Source organism: Anoplolepis gracilipes, chromosome 5 (genome assembly GCF_047496725.1).
Source record: "Anoplolepis gracilipes chromosome 5, ASM4749672v1, whole genome shotgun sequence".
Lineage (NCBI taxonomy): Eukaryota > Metazoa > Arthropoda > Insecta > Hymenoptera > Formicidae > Anoplolepis > Anoplolepis gracilipes.
In genome coordinates, this window is record NC_132974.1 from 12,208,857 (window position 1) to 12,230,512 (window position 21,656).

At 38.8% G+C, this 21,656-nt stretch overlaps 1 protein-coding gene across 2 annotated transcripts in view; it reads left to right on the plus strand.

The window, feature by feature from the left end:
• The first annotated feature begins 6,164 nt into the window (after positions 1-6,164).
• The window catches only part of Pxb (putative Hedgehog signaling attenuator pxb), a 367,940-nt gene continuing 352,448 nt past the window's right edge, over positions 6,165-21,656 (plus strand). Inside the window, exon 1 of one of the 2 annotated variants that reach the window (XM_072892946.1) lies at positions 6,165-8,499. The gene's annotated coding sequence lies outside the window, so the exon portion shown is untranslated. The remainder of the gene's footprint in view (positions 8,500-21,656) is intronic. The other variant, XM_072892947.1, reaches the window with a different exon arrangement.

The following is a 21,656-nucleotide window of genomic DNA, read 5'->3' on the forward strand; positions in this document are numbered from 1 at the left end:
AATCTTTCATGTAAATATTTTTACTTCTTGTTATTTCAAATATTATTTTTGTGCTCACTTCAGATAGACTGACATTGATTGTTCTCTCGTTTCAGAAATGTGTCAGAATATAGCATATGAGAATACATGTACCAAATATAATTTGATATAATCGAGAATTTGATATGAGATGATACGTGAAAATGTATCTCTGTCTTTCTCTTCCTCTTCTTCTCTCTCGTATGTTTTGTCGGTAACTTGCTCGAAATAGCGAGATATCGAACGTGGGATCTCTCGATGAACAACGAGATACTGTCGTGCGCAGGCAGAGAATCGCGACACGTCCGAAAATGCACAGGAAAATAAGAGCGCGACAACACCCGGGAGCCAAGGGTTGTTCTTTCGTTTCTATCGTAGAAACGCGAAGCACAGCCACCTTCACGACACTCGAGGGGTGGTTTGTTCCCGCAGGCTATATCAGTTATTTTCGTTCTTCCCCGATGGGCGTGTCTCCGGTTTCGCTGCTCCTTTTTCGATAGCTCGTTCGCGAGAACGCGTTACAAGTTGTATATTGTATACCGCGAGAATCATTTCGGCTGCTGTTTCTCCGGACGTGGATGATGATGAGAAAGACGACAACGACGCGGAAAAAGGGCAAGCGACAACATCTTCTCTCGGCAACGAGAAAGTATCGAGCACCTTCGGACGTTTATCTGATTCGATGCGACATCGTTTACGTTGCGACGTCGCGTATATATAATGCATAGCAAATGCATCGAACCGAAGACGTTGCAAGTATTATTGCAGTAAGGTGTGAGCATTATGACGCTCTGTAAGTACAGATCGGTTTCGATAGCAGCTTGGATAACGGACGGAAATATACATTTCAATATCTGTCAAGTTTTATAAAGCCATACCTACATATTTTAGTAAATATATAATCACAATCTCTTTACGTGTATCTCTGTAGTTAAACTTTTTGTTCAAAAAAAACATATAACATATATAAATATATATTATAATGGAACATGAAATATTCGTGAAATGATGTATTCGAGTCGGAAACATGTAAAATTCAAGGTTTTTATATGATAAAAGGTTCAAAAACCCTAGACATTTAAAAGATTAAAAGATTCAAAAATAGAAATCTAAATATTATAAGATTTTAAGAGTCCAAGATTTTTTGCAAAATCTTGAAAATCTACGAGTTTAACAATCTCGTAAGCTAACAATCTTTAAAATTCATGCAATCGACATATTCAAAACGTGAGTGTATAAAATCACACGTTAAAATTCTGATAAGTGCGCGTATGTGCCATTACGAAATGAATCTTTTATTAAAATGCTAGAGAAGGGTCTCGTCAGCGCGAATAATGTTACGGTTTTGCATTCGGTCGAGAATTCCTCTGCGGAAGATCGCAAAAGCACGTTAGATATGTGAAATTGCGGCAGTATACCCGCCCTCTCTCCCTCTCTTTCTCTCTCTCTCTCTCTCTCTCTCTCTCTCTCTCTCTCTCTCTCTTCTTCTCTTTCTTTCCTCTGTCGGATGCTCATGGATCGAGTTAGGAGAATGGGCAATCCTGACAATCGTATCGCCCGCACTTTCGTTCGCCCTCTGGGTTAACGTCCACCTTCTATTTTCCGCGAAGCGAATTAGGTACGAATAGCGATCCCAGTCGCCTTCAAACCCTTTCCGCAAATGCTCTTGGCGTGGCTCAACTTTGTCCCGCGCTCTAAGCTCGTTCGGGTAATTTTATCGTCCGTCTGCCAGCCAGCTGGCCGGCTTCTGCTCTTTCGTGACAACTAATTTATTTGGTCGCGAGAGCAGCCGGGAGAAAGAGAGAAAGAGGAAGGAGAAATAGGAAAGAGTGAGATTGAGACGAAGAAGCACAGAGCGCAAAGGGTTGCTGCGCGGGAAATCGATACAGCGCTCTTCCAGATTTTATCCCCGTTCTTGTTCTACCAGTCCCTCTCTCACACTCTCTTCTACGTTCTCCATCTATATCTCTCTTTTTCTCTTTCTCGTCTCGCCTCAATCGGCGCGGAGAAAAGTTTCCGTGCAGACGCTTAGTTACAGCGGCTTCCGCGGATAATCCTTCCGCCAATTTCGCGAAATTATGTTCCGCGGTCTTAGCTAAGGTTTCAATAAGGCGAGGCGCGCCGGCCGCGAAAAGCGAAGTTAAATAACACAATCCACCTTTCCCAAACTAGATATAATTCTTGCGAGTAATCCGCGAGTAATTCCACGATTGCTCGAAGGAAATCGTTGCTTGTAAAAGAATTCCCGTTCGATGAAAAATTATCGTCTTTTTATTTATTGCTTCATTTTATTCGATACATCGTGGATTTATTGCTGGAACATATTAGCAATTTTTTTAGCGATCAATTGGTTCGTTGAAAAAGAGATGAGGAGCCTTTCCTACGCGAGTTTCTAACGTAACTGACTTCGGACTTTCGCGAATATAATCCTCTTGCCAATTGCGCAAAATTATGTCAGTCTTAACTCTTCAATAGGAAAATGCGACATTGTGAAAGTTCCGGGGAGACAAAAGACCATGGTGCAGTCGCGTTCATTGTTAGAAGTTGCTTAGCAGTCGAGTTTATATCACGCGATAGAGAATTCTCTTAATCGGACGTGCGATCAACTATAAATCCTCCGGGATCCTGCGATTTTGGAGAGTATTGTTTGATTCGACGAGCGTCAAATTTTCGAAAATTATTCCCTAGTTTTTTTGGAAGGGAGAATAATCGGATTTCCTCCCAACGGTTTGGTATTAATAAGCAACGTAATTAATATAAACGTGGATTACATTGGCATCGACTCATTGTGCAATATTATTGCCTGCAAATGAATGTAATTAATATCAAACATAAAGCAAATGCATTAACGCGGAGTGTAATTCTCGGATACACAGTTGAGAAAAAAATAGTGAAAACTTTTTGATAGAATAAATTTGATATTGCATGTAAAAAAAATATTTTTTTATATCAAGACTAGAGGAACATAACAACATATTAAAAGTCAAGAAAATTAAGACTAAAGTGAATGAGAGAAACATAAATTAAAAATTTTAATTTTAAAACTGATAAATTAAACAAATACACAAGGCAAATTTTTCTTCTGCAATATAAAAAAATTGATTAAAATTCTATTTCTCATATAATTTTGTATATATAATCGTAAAATAAAATAGTAGAAAAACCGCCTGTTGTGCGGTTCTTTTATGTAAAAATCTAAATATAATAAGATGCTGCCGTTTGTTTTATATAAAAACTGTCAAATTAAATTCACTGTCACATCCATTCGTCGCGACTTCGCATTTAGTTGTTCACGTGCACGCTTGAATCGGCAATCAGACGATGATGCAGTTTCCCGTAGGAGATTGAAAAGTATCTCGGGAGCCGCTTTCAGAAAGTCGTGCGAGGAGACGCGCGCCAGAGATGAGATATCAAAATTGTTTTAAAGTCCCGATCGAGTTGACGAGTCTTTACCGTGGGGGTCTCGAGAGGGTCTTCTCGGATTGAGAAGTCCTATCGAGGGCGTAAGTTCTTCCTCTTATGACGATCCTCCCCTACCCTTTCTCTCTATCTCTCTTTCTCTTCCCTCGAGACAAGATCCCGAAGACTTCCGCTGACGAAATAGGGAGTATATCCTCGAGCGACTTTCGCCTGCTTCGTCGCTCGGCGATCCTCTCATTTACGGAAGTTACCGCGAATTTTGCGTCCTCTCGCGTCTCCCAGAAGGTATAGTGCTTTTCTTTAGTCTACTGCAAACATTATTTGTCTGCGCTTCGGTTCGCGTTCCTTAACTGTCGAGTTTCGCGAGAAGATAAGAGCAAAGTTTATCGATTAAGCCTAATAACTATATATGTTTTCAATTTATTTTTTCATACTTTTGTTCATATAGTAATAGAATAAGATGTGAAAATAAAAAAATTATTATATATGCGTATAGGACAGAGAGCTTTCGCTAATTACACTTTAAATTCTTTTTCCGAATAATTTATTTGACACTTCTTTTGAACGATACCTACTCTCGTTCTGTGCATTTCCGTCGCGTCGATGTAAATTACAGAACGGATTTCGTAAGCGAGCACATTTTACTTATTTATGGTGCGGGACCGCTCGCTCATCTCGCTCGTCCTCGTCCAAGTTTCACACGTGTCGCCCCTTACGACTGCCGGGCGTAAAAATCGGAGTTACGCGACTCGTAGGCGTAGAGTTTCACAAGAGTTTTATGTTTACGGTGCATGTGGCTGTTACATTTCTAATTGTGAGTCACCGAAACTGCCAATAGGAACACTCGCCGTTTCAGTAAAATGTGCTTTCTATGCAAACGCGACGCTAAAGGTACGCCATAACCGTTCTATATTTATCCAACCGGAAAAGATTTTAACCTGATATCCGAGATATGTATATCCCTGAAAAATTGACGACGAAAATTGGGTCGAATATTGAGTTGATCGGACAAGTTCGTAGAGAAATATTCGATATTATTTTAGGTTCACTTCCGATACTTATAAATATATTGTAAGTTTGTAGCTTTATCGACACGCAAGTTACTAAAAATAAGAAATGTAGAATCTGTAGATTTTAAATACATAGTTTTTTCATTGTTTATACGTAGATATTTTTTCTAAAATGTTAGATGTAATAAATAAAGGAAGAGATATAATTTATAAAGGTATATACATTATTAGATTTAATGTTATTTTTTTATTCCACTTTTTCATTTTCTGAACAGAATATCTGTAATAAAATTTTATCGTACCCCTCTTAAATATTATTGTACATATTTTTTAAAATTATAGAACTGAAAAATACAGTCACAAAGAAAAAAACATTTCCTCTTTTTATCTTTCCATTGTCATTCATGCAATTACCTGATTTATTGAAGTAATTATTAAATCTATTTTTTTGCTTACTTTTATCATAATTATAATGCCTTTTAACGTCTTTTAATATATTTTAAAAAAGCCTGCTTTTTCTACCTATTGATTTCTTGTCAAAGGGGTATTATAACTTTATAAATCTATTATACTGTTTTTTGTGATAAGAAAAGTTATTATAGAGAAAACAAGTAATTTGTCACAAAAATAACTTTTAAAGTGACGTAAATAAAAAAAATTCTAAAAAAAAGTCTTTTATTTCTTAGAATGAGTCTAGTAACTTACAATATTTTTATATATATAGGTATTTTATATATTGATTATCCAGTTTTTATCGTCGGAAATAAATATAGGGATAATTTTTTTATATCTGCAGGACAACAAACTCTAAGTTTACTACGGGATTAAATCGATTTGAACCTCTAGATTGCAAGATTCCCACGTGCGGATAAAGCCACAACACATTCTCCAGAACAACGTTGATCTTTCCGAATAACTCGCTGTCCGTTTACGTAGACGTAGAGTAACTTTGAGATCACCGTTTGAGATCCGCGTTCGATCTCGCGTATCCCGGGAAAACGAAGGGCAGCAACCGAGAAAGGAAATGCTGAGCGAACGAGGTCGACGAGAGAGGGTAAAAAAGTTGAGAAAGCAACCGAGACCAAAAGGTCGAAGGGCAGATAGGGAACGCAGGGAACGTTCTCGACGAATTCGTAGGAACCTTTTAGTCCCGGCGGGACCGCGCCAGAACAGATTATCCGTCCATTATTTCAGGGTAGGCGTAGCGGTCAAGGAAGGGAAAAGGGGAGAAAGATAGAGTGAAAGAGAGAGAGAGAGAGAGAGAGAGAGAAAGAGAGAGTAGCAGAATAGAAGGGGTCCGCTGCAGAAGCGAATGGGGCGTTTGGTTTGACGGAAAGCGCGTGGTACAGGGGGTGCGAGCGACCCTCTTTGCAAACCGAAGAACACGATACGATAGAAAACTCCTTGTTACGATGGTCGCGATCTCTCGCGAGTTCTCACAACAAGGAGAGAAAGAGAGATAAAATAAAAGAGAGAAAGAGAAAGAGAGAGAGAGAGAGAGAGAGAGAGAGAGAGAGAGACAAGACAATTAATACCGTCGGTCCAGCTTTCGCACTCGCGGCTGCGCGCACGAAGCTCCCTCTTCGTCCTCGCTCCCGCCCTCTCGCCCTCTTCCTCTTTCGCGCACCTACATGCCACCACCATCCCTGCCCCTCGCCGCGGACCTCCGCCACCTCCTCGTAGCGGCGGGGGTGGCTCTCGTTGCCGCGATCCCGAGCCTCTCAGTCGCGCCGAGAGCCCGCTTCGTTGCGGGGTGACCTCTCCTCTACCTCGGCGAGGGTGCCTCCTCCGCGCCGGGTTCTCCTCTCGGAGTCCTCTGTCGAGTGCTCGCGCGAGCGGACGGCCATTCGAGCCGCGAGTCCGATGTCCGTGCAAGGGTTGAATAAGCATTAACGACGACGCTTCGTCGAGAGGACACAACCGCGGTCTAGCGAGTTTTGCAGTCGCCAGAGATAGATAATCTCCCTTCCTCTTGAAAGGCCTCGCCACTCCTCGAAACTGCATCCGTGATTCACGAAAATTCTATCGGAGCGATGCCGAGAGACGTAACGAGAGCTGAAAATCGATCCGCCGAGACCTCCCTGGGGCTTGAGTTCATTAAAGTTGATTAAAGTTGCCTGTCGATGGCGACGAATGGAGCACGTTTGCATTTTCCGTGCGACAAGACTCAATGCGATGCCAAGAGTGTTATACGCATATAAAGTTTGACGATTTCGTTTAGATCGCGCCCAAGGATCAAACATTCCGCGTAGAAACATATACAGTGAGTGTAATGCAACAATACTTTGATACTTTCTTGTTAAATATCGCAAAAAGTTTGTTATTTAAGCTGTTTGCTACAGAGACAGAGACATCACAAAGAATTCTCTGTGTAATAAAACAGACATTGCGAAGAGCATACGACATTTCCTGCAAGAAGCTCGACGTTTTTCCGCAGCAACGTGACGAGTAGCATGAAAAGTAGTTTAAGGCTTTAAGATTCCTCGCGCGATCTGCTTCGAGAGGTACCTATATCGTTCTGTTTCACATCCTTTGACACAGAAACTATCTATCTCGTCACAAAGAGTGCCTCATCCGACTATTATAGTTTGCACACGACAGGGTGCAGGTTTAATAACGCGACACCTTTTACACTCAGTTCCGGTTTGTAATTTTGCACGAAGCGGCTCTCGAACGGTACATAATTCTCGCGTCCCTTCGACGACACGAATCTGGATCGGGCAGAAAGGGAGTGACCGATCGATCATCGTAATAACGGAGCTGCGTAGAGAGAAAAAGTAGGGAAAAAAGAGCGTTCCTGCCAAGAAAAGCGAACGATCCTCTCGGCAGGAAGAACATCGAGATTCGTAAGGAGCCTCGTACGAGATCGTCCTCGAGACAAACGAGTTCTTTTTGGGAAAATCACGGACGAGATCTCACGCCGAAACTCCCTTCGATCCCGAAGAACGATCTTGAAGAAACGCGAGGAGCCTACAGGATTAATTCAGCACCGAAAGACAGAGGTTTAGTACTCCTAGGCTTGCTTCGTCGTACTTTACTATTCTTCACCAACGTGACGGTCCCCTTTCGTGTACGCGAAACACATTCTTCATTCGCGTCGACGCGGTGGTCTCGGGTCTATCGTGTATTGTCGTCTCGATTGTTACGGGAGTCGGGCATGAGATATCTCGAAGCCGTAATTAAGGATACAATTAATGGTCCGCCAATTAAATATAATTAACTCGATGGTTAGAAGCCACCATGCGGTGGCCTCTGTCTGCCAATTAGCGCGTTAGCGCCTTATTATCGATCATCGACCGATACCTTCTACAAAGGTCCCCACGATCGAGACAATCAAATCGATCGTAGATGATCGCGGTCGATGACTGTTGCGGGGAGTGCTGCGAAGTTTCGAAACCGAACCGGAGAGAAGAATAGTAATTTGAGAGAACGGGAGCGTTCGCTCAGCGAAGAGTTAGAGAAACGAGATAACGCGTTAACGAGGAACGATTAACGATCTTTCGAGGTCGATATAACAGATCGTTGTCTCTCTCTCTCTCTCTCTCTCTCTCTCTCTTCGGCAAACTTGCTCTTTTCGACGTGACCACTTTCAATAAAGAGGTCAAACACCTCCCGAGGTCGTCTTTTATACTTCAATATACACGAACTTGAAAATTTGAAGAAAGAAAAATTTGATAAGAATGTTGGCGGAAAAATACCACGAGATTAATTTCTCAAGTTGCGCCGATCATCGTGTTAAATCGAGTTATCAAAGATAATCATGAACTAAACAGGCTCGCCGGACGAGTATTTTCTTCAAGATCAATTCGTTCAGCGCGTTAGTGATTATTTTCGACGAACGATCTTTTTGCCAATCTTTATCACTGCCGCCTCCGAAAGCGATTCGGAGCTAAGGATGCGACTCTTCTTCGCGGTCTAGTTCTTCGAAAGTCGTCGAAAGAGATTCCGGCAAGGCGAACCACCAGCGAGGAAAACGTCGCGAGCGGCAGGAGGGACGGAGAATGCCGGCAGGGTGCACGTGACGAACGGAGCTTCCCTCCAGGTTTGCACGGTAAGTCTTCTTCTCCATTCATTTCGACAGAAGAGAATAGAACAACGTTCGCGAATTTCCACACAAGTTGCCCGTCGTATTCACGAATTTTCCATGTAGAAATTTCCGTGCTCGCTTATATGAATGTTTCGTATCCGTCGACTTCCACTTGCAGGTATTTTCAGCAGCGCGAAAGCTTTCCCAGGTGGTTTAAATTCGCGCGCGCGACCGAGTGTATACATGTATGTTTCGCGCGAATACTCGAGATGGGTGATTGAGACTCTTGGGAGATGCACGGCAAGGCGGAGAATAATTAATGTTGCAACGTACATAACGAGGCACGCCTCGAGTCGCGGCTCGAGCTGTGCACTCTATTGACTCAAATAACGATCTAAATTAATTTCGTGGGTATACAGAGAAGTCGAGCATATGCGTCGGCACAGTTGCACGGGGAAACGTAGCTTAAAGCTCGCTTTGTACAAAAGTAAATCCCCTTTCTTCGTTTATATCATATGTATATATATATATATATACATAGAAATGATAATCTTATAAGCTGCAGCGAATCGCGTAGTCGGGCTAATTTAATTCTCGCCGGAGATACGGTGTGGTTTAAATACCCAAGATAAATATCTCTAATGGTAAACGTGACACGCGCGCGAATCTTGCTTTGATTAACGAGTAACAAACGCGGTGGTGACGTTTCTCACATTTTCTCACGGAGAAAGCTTTCGATTTCGCGAGGACGGAACGACAGGCGCGCTCCAGCGAGCCCGACTATCGATCTTGCACGCAGCCGCGATTAATTATTTCAGCGACGATAACCCGGCAGAGAACCAGCTCGTAGGAAGGCGTTCGACTGTCCCCCGGGGACAGGAAGCGCGTGTACTACCTGCAAGGTACTCGGCTTTCGCGCGGTACGTAAAGCCGTGCTTACGGGAGGGAGGGATTAGGGGGAACCGTTTGCAGCAGGGAGATTCAGATTCTACGACAAGGCAATTTCGCCGCACCTGCGTCCGCGTGAAGGAGGAACGGGGAGGGGAGGAGGAGGGGAGGGGAGGGGAGATGAAAGGGGGAAGGGATAAGAGAGGAGAAGCAGGTCGACCGCGATATTAAGGTCCCTGTGTCCTCGCTCATTACGCCACCTGAGAAAACCGCATCGTACGTTCCGGCTTATCTCCATTAAGGGAACGGGAATTACTACAGGAGCCCCAAAGTCTCGTTGCACGCGCGAGCATACATATAATTCGTGGCGTGCGTGCATACATTTACACGCGTTTATACATTCCTCTCATTAAGGCATTCCTGCGCTGCGATTATGATATCAAAAGATCGTGGAGTCGCGCCAATTTGTTTTTTTCTTTTTTTTTTTGCAAAAATATATCGGCTTTAAAAATAAATTAGCTTTAATATTCTTGCAAGCGACAGTACCAATTGGTAAAATATTGGTACTTGGAAAACTCGCCTTTTTTGTGTAAATTTATAGAAAATAAAATCCTGATCAATTTTCATGAGATTCATTTCTCAAGAAAAATATAATGTATGTAGATTATAATCACGTATTTGCCGACACCAAGTTAAAATTCCAGAATCTCTCTAATCTGAAAATTAATTATAATTTATGTATTAAATTTACAATTACATCCAGCGTGCCCCGGCTCCCTTATGATGTTTAGATTTCAACGTAGTATATATATTTTTCTGCGACAACACGTCTCTTTGAGAGACAGAGGAAAAGTTATCGAGCGGCGCGGTGTCCTAAAAAGCGCTTCTCCTTAACGAGCGGGATCAGCGATAAAGTTCTGAGTTATGTTCCAACTTTTGGAGTCGGTCGATCTATGTCGGTCGCACTTCACTCCAGGTTCTGATCGTATTGCATAATGACGACCGTGTCGTTGGAAAGCCCCGTAACGTTGACTGATACAAAACGATAGGAATCCTCTGTGATTAAAGACTCTTTTGCACCTACGGACGAGACTGGAGATCAACGGGGGCTCTTTCGAGGCAATAAAAGAACGATTACGGCGATAAATCGCTTTATTTTTGACTCGAGTTCGACGTACGAAGCCGATCAAAACGAAGAAATAGTTCATGGATTTTTGATGATTACGTAAAGTTACGTAAATATGCGAATTTTTATTTGTCATCAATTTTGTCTATATATAATAATAACAATTTATAATTAAATGTTGACAATTTTGATGCGCAAATATTTATTAATAAAAATTATAATATGATTATATATATATATATATATATATATATATATATATATATATATATATATAAGGGTGTTTATATAAAAAGTATATATATAATATTTTTAAATATATAACGATTTCTCTCTCCCTCTCCCCCACCCCCTCTCTCTCTCTCTCTCTCTCTCTCTCTCTCTCTCTCTCTCTCTCTCTCTCTCTCTCTCTCTGTCTCTGTCTCTCTGACTGGAACAAATTTTATCGAATTTCCTGATATTTTAATATTGTTACATAAAATTAATAGGAATTTGCTACATGCGCAGTAAAAATTTCATTATGCCATTTTAATAAAATTCCATCGTATTGTAAATTAAGAATCTTTATCTCATTTTTTAAATTAATTAACCATCATTGATTGTAGAATTATTAATCGATATCAATTTCGTATTTTTCGAATAGTTCTTTTCTTCTAGACTCAGTTTAACAAAGGTTCTTATTACGTAATAATGCAATTTTATTGCATTCAATTTACTTTACTCAAGTATCTTCCGAGTCTTATCAACAATAACGGATTCCATTTATACACCTTTTTAATTTAATAATGATGCACAATAATGATAAAAATAAATGGCCAATTATATTGTTTAATAGTCCGGTAAAAGTAGTATTTCTTCAGAAGGAACACTTGGAACGCTCTCGTTATATATTCTTATAAAACAAACTTGAATAATAAGATTCGCCAAGTTTGACGATAACTTTGAATTTACGTAAAACTCGTCCAGGCAAACGGAAGCGTAAAATTTTCAATTTATCGAGCAAAGATTTTTCGTGCGGCTTTTGTTGTCTCGTACATTATCGTACATAGTATGTACATACATACATTAACGATCGAATTACGACAAGACTGACAAAATTCTCAAACATCGCCGTTTTAAAGACGAGAACATGTGTGAGTTGTAACGCAAATGACGCTCTCCGTGTTTTCGTTTATCGACGGGCGGATAAGCGTGAAAATATTGACGTGCCGATGTCTCATTAACGCCTCCCACAATCGATACTCGGGGCGCCCGTCGTCGGTCGTCGTCGCCGGCGTCGAAAATAAATGCCCGTCGTCGTCGCCCCGTGTCTCGAAACGAGCGCTGTCGTAATCGGAGTGTCCGGGAACGACAGGCAGGAAATAATAAGTCTCCGCAAACGGTCCTGTTTACAAGCTTTTTTACGCGACAATCGAATTTTCTGTGGCACCGACGGGTGTCGTCGGACTAACTTCGCGTGGGACTTTCCGACTGGCATTTAGTGTCTCATCTAGAAACTGAAAAGCTTATTGTTAGTGCCAGAAACAACAAGTTTCTTCTCTAGTCACTACAGAGAGATTTATATGCTCGTTTAACTTATTGTTAGATTATATATATGTAGTATTAAATATATGTTGAAATTATATATTTTATATTAATTTTCCTAGCGCTTCAAATAGGCGAATTTAATTTACGTAATAATTTCAACAAAAAAACGAACAAAACTGGGATATCCGATAATACACAATTTAATCACCGACCAACGTATCGGCCTTAATTCGCGTTAATCCACAACTAATGATAATTACGCGAAAGGCTGAGCGCAAATTCTTATCGTCTCAATTACGATAAAAAGAGAAGCGACAGATTTATTTTCTTGTCTGGATTAGTTTATATAAATTCGATGACACACATGACGTATACATACACACGTGGGCGGCAACGCGCCTTTAATCCGTCCCGCATTAATCACGCGCGAATCACCATAGTTTATTTTTTTTTTTTCTCCTGCCGCGTGTTTTTTCGACACAGCCCCCGTGTCTCTATGACGGTCGGTTCACGCCCGCTCCCGTAAATCGTTCCCGAACGAGTTCCGTGCATCCGTGAAATAGGAGGTCGGCCGCGCGATGCGACGCGGAAACCGCGAGCGTCGAGGGTCGGCCTCGCGGTTAAAGACCGCGCGTTAATCCAGCGAGTACACTAAGTATTATTTAGTGTCGGCGACCGCTGACAAGTCGATCTAATTTATATCCCGACCGCCCCACGCTCGCAGAAATACACGAAGCGAGTTACGCTGGCCAGCCGAGATTCGTCCTGGACGCTCTCTGGAGACGTTCCAACTGCGATCCAAATGATGGTGGAACGAATGCATCGGCGAATGCATTCGCGGTTCTAACGCTCGAATGGTTATATTATTCAAATATTTCTCGATTCGATACAAAATTTTTGATGCCCAACATTTTCGATATATCTGACATATTTGAATCTTTACCGTAATAAATAATATTAAACATCGAACGCTTATGCTTATTCCCACGATCGTGTAATTATACATATAAAGTTAAAACTCTAAAATTTTAATTATTCTCAGTAATTATATTATAGAAATGATTTTTCAAACTCACTTTACATAATTCATAATTTAAATCAACATAACATAGGAATGTAATTTAATTTCAGAACATAATTTTATAAATCTAGAAAATATGGTTTAAAGAACCAGATATTATTATTGTTATTATTATTATTGTTAAAATTATATTACTTAAAAAAGAGTATATATACATGTATAATTAAAATTTTATTTCGAATTATAAATTATCCGAAACGGCGCTCTTCATCATACACATCTCGTTTAAAATAAATTTCAAATAATACACTTTTCACGTGAGGTGTGCGAACAAGATCTGAAAAATTTGGATCACATAGAATACGGAGATAATGAATCATCCGCGCCGCGCAGGGAGATACCTTATTCCAGTATATATCGCTTCAACCACCGAATTTATGTATCGGCTTGATTCCGGCCATTTATATCGCTCGCTCGCGATTTATCGCGCAACACAAGCGGCGCTCGCGCGACTTGGCGCGCATCGGATTGAATTCCGCACTTATACCACCGCGTATCTCTCGCGGCTTCTCTCGAACAAAGGCAAACTACAAACAAATCGACTCTCATTTCGCGGTAATTATGCGAATGGGGTTGTCGACCGACGCGATGCGACCTGGGTTGCCGCCAAAATAACTGAAATTTTTGGGAAAATGCAACGCGCGCCCGACGCGACTAACGATTATTACATATTTATCGCTCGTTATAGTCAACTACACACACGCATAAAGGCGAGCAGACAAGGGCGCGCGCGTGCTTAATTAGCTCGATATACAAATGAGACGACTATTACGTTTATAATAATGCGCATTACGAGATAATACAAATAATTACTCGCGCTCGTTAACTCGCGCTTCCGCTCCGCTGATATACCGCTAGTAACGAATCTCTTTCTGGTTTTATTGTAATTTTCGCATACCAAATGTGCGTGTGTGTGTGTGTGTGTGTGTGTATGAGGAAGATATGTATTTTTATAATTAAATTTAATGTATAATAAATATGACTAATTTTAATCTATTTTTATATCTAATGATTAATTTCTATATTTTATATTAAAATGTGTTAATTTATAATAAAGTGGCTACATTTTTAGCTAAATTTTTAACTAGTTTTATATGGGAGTAATAAAATTCTTAATTAAATCTTTCTAGAAAAATTATTATTCTTCTTTTACGCTCTCAAAATATCTTCAATTTAAAGTTTGGATTATAACCCCGTTTATGTAAAAGCCACACGTGATTTACTGATAGATATAATCTCAAAGTCGTGCATAAACATGTTGGCCAGATTTTAGGATTATTACACGAATTCCTCTTCGTTTCACCCTTTTAACCAGCTCACATTCGAGCCAAACTCTGTCCAAGTCGCTTTGGAACCGACAGCTTCGATGGAGATTTCCTCGTGTTGCGGCTCGAGTGCGTGTCTGCTCGTCTCACTCGACTCTCGTTTTGTTTGCGCAACGCGGTTACTCGAGGGGACCACCGAGGATCCGAGACGATATCAACCTCAGCCTCTCCTCGGGACGAACAATCTCCGTAAGACAGAGATCAAGGTACGCGTCTACATGGAAAGTCAGGGACGAATCGACATTGGAAAAAATAATGAATCTTAAAAAATAATTTTATCAGATTTCGAGGGAGAAATATTTGCCAAAATTTTGGATTCTATACTTTTCTTTATTTTATTTGGAATATCTTTTCTAAGAAAATAGTTTTGAAATAAAAGAATAATTTTTACTCAAATTGTGTCATTATATAGATACATGTATCGTAAAAAACTTTTACAAGAGTAAACATCGTTAGTATAAGAGCGTTATAGAATTGATAAGACAAAAAATATTAGCCTCAAAAAAAAAATAATCATCCGTCCCCATAGAAAAGAAAAAAAGAGAGGAAGAGTGTTAGGCTCAACCTCTGTAATCAAACAACAATCTACGCCCCTTAATGACCGAGTGACTGTTGTTGCTCCTTGATTCGTTTCGCGGGGTGTGGCGGTTCGTTCGCGTTGCGTGGGGTTGAAACAGCTGCGAGTGACACCCCTATGGTGCTTGTACCCTGTGTCGCGGTGTTGCTTTCCACTTTCTCTCTCTATCTCTTTCTCACACTCTACCGAGCCTTTGTGGTTCTTTTCTTTTCGCCCCCTCTTTCTGTCTCTCCGCTTCCAACAGCCCTATACATAATTACCACGACTACCACTCGCGTTTGTGAAATTTGCATTATCGAGCCATCTCTCGTGCGATGTGAGGCGGGGCCATAATCGACGAGATTATTAAGGAATCAATCACACTCTGTCGTAGGATCTGTTCATTGACCGGCAAAACTCGTTGCGAGTACCGTCACCGTTTCCATTGTATTCGCTAATAGGATTTTAGGATTTTTCAGACTTATTTCATCAACGTTATTTCAATAGAACGAATCGCGAGCCGCATTCAGAATTTTGAAAAAATTCGAAGTATCCATGAAAAATTCAAATAAAAAACTCTATTTGGATTCACTTCTTATGTGCACCTCTTATGCGCGTATTCATTCAAATAATACATATTTTACAATCAAGTTGTCAGCAAGTTGCATGACAAATGATCAATGCGTCATTCATTTTACAATTAGTCTACTCACACAATTTTTTAGATTTCTTATCATATATGTGTATATTAATATCTTTCTCAGAGAGATTTTATTTTAATTGCATACATTGATATCGCATAATTATTTTACAATAACAAATTTTTGATACCAAAAATTCTATGTAGTAATTTTTAGGCATATTAATTGTTACTACTTTAGAAATATCAAATGTTTTAATTTTATACATATATACCATGTAAAAATACTGTTTAACCGTACATCGGTTTTTGATTTTAAATTTTTATATTTTTATAAAAATGTATACTTATATAAAAAATATTACAAATTTAAAATATAAAACCATTGTCTAATTTATACGTTAAATATTAAAGTATTATTTTTATATTTAAAAACATTGAATTTTGATTTGTCCAGTAGCGGCAAAAATTATATATATAAAATTATTATCTAAAAAATATTATTTAACAGTTTATTTAAAAATTTATACATATATATATATATATATATATATATATATATATATAAAGCTATACTAAAGTATACATGAAAAAATATATAATTTTTCAGCATACGTCAAATACTTTGTCATTTATGGGCTTTAGTCCTCAGTTTTTTGTATCGTTTCTCATATAAAGAATTCATTCTCAACTTCCTTTAAAAAGCAAGTTTATCTTCCACTTTTAGATCCATTGAATTCTTTTTTTATTCATAGATGCCTGCTGTTACGTCTCGGTATGTAACCATTAAGCAGGAATAAAGGCGGAAACCGGATTTCTGTGCGACATTCTCGAATACGCTACATGTGGATACTTATACAACGACACACAACAAACAAAACTTTCGTAACTGTCGGATCCTCCGCATAGAACATTATTTATTTTACGTTTTTTTTTTTTTTCCGTCCAACGATTCCACCGCTCGAGAGTCGAACGCGGAGGTCGATCTTGTCGATCCCTTATCTTCCCATTCAAAAATTACACGCGATATCAATGTTATCTCAATAGATTTGAATAAGATGCGATTATTTCACGTAGCGCAGTTGGGAAAATAATGTCACAGTATACATATAATAATTTTTTCTCAGAAAAAAATAACGTTTATATATTGAAGCTTTTATGTAAAAAAATCAGCAAATGTATTTTTTCCGACTCTTATATTTATGAACGTTTGTTTTCTTAATTTTACAAACCTTTTGCTAGGGGAAGAATCGGTTCATCGTGTCATATTTTAGTTTTTTAGAGCTCTACGCGACTATGTATCTCCCCGCGCAGATAAAATCGAATTAAAAGAATAATAATAACGCATTCTCTCTTCGTTACAGACATTGTGCGCGCGAGAGAGCCGTCATCTGTCGTGCCCTATGGGGGATTCCATGGTGTTACGTTCCATGATGGTGTCCGCATACCCCCTTTTTCTCACCCCCTTCCTCATCCACGCCCACGTGGAAGCCGTGCGCGCTGTAAAAGGGCTGCGAACGCTTGCGCGCTCTCGAACGAAATGAAACTGATATGTATGTAAATCACTCGTATCTCTATGTATGAGAGGCGGAAACGTTACGTATTCGCGCGTGAAAAACGCGCACGCCGTTACATACATCGGCTCATACGTGTCGCGACTTTACTCTCGCTCGCGGCTTTATTCGCCGGTAAACAAGCGAACTATCACAGGGCTGAGATGAGTTTACACCGTTTACGTGTTACATCGACGATCGTAGATAGAAAAAAAAATGAAGGTTTCTCGCGTTCTCGTTTTTGCTCGCTTCAGAGGATTTCACGCGTGATAAATTGTTTAAAGTGCGCGCACAAGGATATCTCAAAGATTTTCTTCTCTCCAGTGAAGAAAATTTAAAATTGATTTTTTTTTTTTTCATGCGACGAAAAATTTGTCTTCTTTAATTCTTTCAGATTCTCGACGACAAGAGTGACGCGCTTCTCGATATATGTAGTTGCGTCTTTATATTCGCGCGTGACACGTTGATCCTTTTTTTTCGCAGAAGGTACGTGATCGCTTCCTGCGGATGTTTTGCATATTCAACATTGCGAATAAAAGATACGCAGTGGTTTATACCGCAGTCGCATTGCAATTCAATACGATCGGCGTGGCACGCCGCGTCGATGCAGGCATTCGCGGAATTACCGAGCGGTTATTATCCGAGCCGCGATTGTCGTTGTTATTAATCAGTCGTTAACGCTCCCCGGTTCGTGTATCACAATTTATGCCGAATACCTCGCGTGCGCGCTACGCGTTACCAAGTGTGTTTAGCGAAAGCGAAATATGATGAAAGATGGAGAGAGAATTACGCAGAGATTTTGGAAGATATGAAATTCAAAACAGATATTAAAATTAATTTAGAGACGGCAGATTTGAAAATTTTGCAAAGACACAGCGACACCAAATTTATATGTATTTGATGCAAGCTATATAAAAAAATCAGGATATTATTTGAAAACTTTTAAAATTATCTATGGAAAATTTTGAAATATTTGAAGACATTCCGTAAAAAATTAGAAAAAGTAAAACTATTTTAATTTATCGATATAGAATTTATAGATTTTTGATCGAATTTCCTTGAATTGATATTAGAGAATTGACTTTTAATTCATCTCAACAAAGACTTCATTCAATCTACTCGCTTTCGATCATCTGTCCATGACTATCGCCGAATGCCAATGGCATAGCGTCATCTTTTATCATTGCTTTCTGATAGAACACGCGTTTACGTTTCGTCGATCGCAAGCTGTCACATCAAACGTTGATTTTCTAAGACCGATTATTGTCACGTGTTATCGTGCCACACATACGCACGCACAGGGTGTCAACTGTCATCGAAGCCTCGGTCGCAACAACTGCCGCTTGTTTCCCGGTAGTCGAACGGGTTATCGGCCGTCTCGCATGAGCGCATCGTCGTTATCATAGTGCAAACACGCGTGGCGCGATACACGAGATCGTCGGAGGTGTTATGCTGTCGCAATAATCGTCATCCTCGCTTGTTCCGTCGACTGACGTGAGCTCGCACACGCAAGAAACGCGGTGTCCATTGCACGCGACGTCGCTTTACCTGCTCCGATATCGCTACGTGAAGGTATGGGCATTCATAAGGATCGAAATATAGTATATGTATATATTTAAAAGATAATCTTCTTCGACGAAGTGGTTCTTATCTGAAGGAAAATGGCCAAGTATATTTATATTTATTCGGATATTTGGATACAAGATATTGAAAAAAGGACGATATCTCAATTTATTTTTAGAGTCACATAGTTGATCAGGTTAAAATCTCCGTTAGCTTCGGTTACTAATCTACTTTTCACATAAACGGAATCAGGCTTCTGCATCAGAAACAGAATAATTGGCTCCCGCAAGCTTGCCAATCGTAATAAATGAGAGATTCCGTCCTAAACAACTTCTTCTCCGATTTCCAGAATAAAATAAAGTCGACGGATATATATCCCGGGGGGGCAGCGTTTTCCTATTCTGCCAACCGCTACGTTCTCGCTTACAAGCGCCGACTTGCCACTCACCGAAATTACTTTCGCACAATCGAATCCGACTGCGAGTCGCGATGACGCTGTCTCGCCGCGAGGGTCGAGACAACGAGTCCTTCAGAGACGCCCCACGACATACACTCGACATAAAACGAGATTAACCCTATAGAAATAGCAAATCCGGTTCGATAAGTATGCGGGATTTGCGATAACTACATTTACTCTACTTGGCTTTTAGTACTTTGCTCGAATAATTCCTAATTAGTCGATATATTTAGAAATAGAGCAGAAATTACAAAACTGGACGTAACACTAGACGTAATATGTTGAATACTTTGATATTAATCTAATAATTCTTTTCTTTATTTCATAAAACTTATTTTATAAATTAGTTGATATTGTAACTATTTATTATGACATTATATTATTTATATATAATACGTTTTAATATGAGGGTTGAAAGAAAGCTTATACACACTTCCTTTAAAGTTACAAATAAGATATTTCTTCATTTTTTTTTTCCGCCGTTAACTTTTTTCTCTATCGCCTGATCGCGTCGTCGGGTAAACAGCTTGAATAAACGTCCGTGATTGGATCGATGTATGCGCATCTGGCTACTAAATAAGGGGTGGGGCTCGTTTTTTCATCGACTGGCATCAGCCAGAAGAGATCGAAATTCCACCCTTCGCGAATCTCGAGGCTCGAAAGCGCACCCTTCTTCGTACATAAATTTAGTCAGCCACCCGCGATTCTGTGCAGTTTCACTCTCTTTCGTCTCTTTCCCCTTTTCTTAAACCGATTTCCATTATAGAGTACAATGATGGTGTTACAACCATCCCTTTCGGTATTTTTTTTTCATAGGCTTGATACTGATAAATTTCTGGAGAAAAATAGATTATTCTATACAAAGTGTCTTCTTGAAGTGTTTAATATATAACTCGATTTAGAAGTCAAACTACCGATGTAAGCAGCAATTTTCAAGATTCGAGATAATTCGAGGTGTTTTGTAACGTTTGCAGAAAACTTCAAGAATCCGTTCTTTGGTAAACTTCGAGTTAACTTTCTGTGCGAGAATCTTAACCAAATTATAATTACAAAGTTGCATAGAACTGTAAATTAAAGACTCTTTCTTTTTCAAGACTAAACTTTAGAGAATGCAAATATACAACAAAATCTTATCCTGTAACTAATTTCAAGTTATTTTTACTTTAAAAACATAGTAATACAAAGCATAATTATTACAATATATACAATAGAATATTTAATGGTTACGAAAAATGATTGCGTAATCAAATTTTTATGTTTAATTTTTCTACATGCAAACTTTGCATTTAAGAAAAATAAAACACGAGCACAAAACAATCTACATCTTCTATTTTGTAAAATTATAATTTATAATATGAAAGAATATTATATAATTGTATTATAAAAATATTTTTAATATAAATAATACATTTATATATAATATATATATTATCAAAATATTTTCCTACATCTAATAAAAATTTTTACATTTGTAAATTAAAGAATTTTTTCATATATTAAAAAATTCGTCATTAAAAATTTGAATCAATCAATGGAATCAGCGATTGCATTTTTTTACTAAAATCCTCATAAAGAAAAATATTGTACACTCAATTGACATCAGATTATCCAACTTTGTGATCATTCCCTAAGCTTTACACTTTGTTATCTCACCATTATTTCTTTTTCTCTCTCATTTCTATTTCTGTTGCGGTGATGACCATCGGTGGAAAGAACGTGCAATCTTTGGCGGAAAACAACACGCCGAATAATTTATCGGCCGTGAACCGGGGTTGGCGAGAAAGCGAGCAAGGGCGAGACCATCCTGTTATCTATCACCTAAACGCGCCACTTGCTCACGATATGTTACAGGTTCGTTTAAATCGGAAACGAAGGTGCGAAATAATTGAATAGATATAGAATGACAATACATAATAAAATGACATCACGTAACATCGTTACATTTTAGACATTTCTTCGCTAGAATTATACTTGTATTTTTTCTTGAGCGGTCTTTAAATTCTGGTGATTTTGGAAGGATGTTTTATTTAAATATAATAAAAATCGGATAAAATATCTGAAATATAAAAATTATTCTCATTAGATTTTAAATGATTAATGCAAAGAAAGAATTCATTCTCTTGTAGTCAAAAATACTATTTTAAATGGTTTCAATTTTACGTTTTTGATTTTATCAATCAGAAATAAATATTTAAAATGTGTTTTTTTATAAAGAAACTTTAAATAGATATTTTATTGTATCAGTAACGGAATGTTTAAATTTTCTATTTCTTTACGAATTTATGTTCTTTCTCTTTTTTTTTCACTCTTATCACTTACATCTTTTAGATCCATTTTTATTCGCGTGCTGCGTTTCTTTTATCATCAAAACTGCACGAGCTTTTTCAATTAATTGATATTTCTTACTATAACGTGTAAAATAAAATCAAAATGATATAAAATATAAAAAGCAATAAATAATCAGA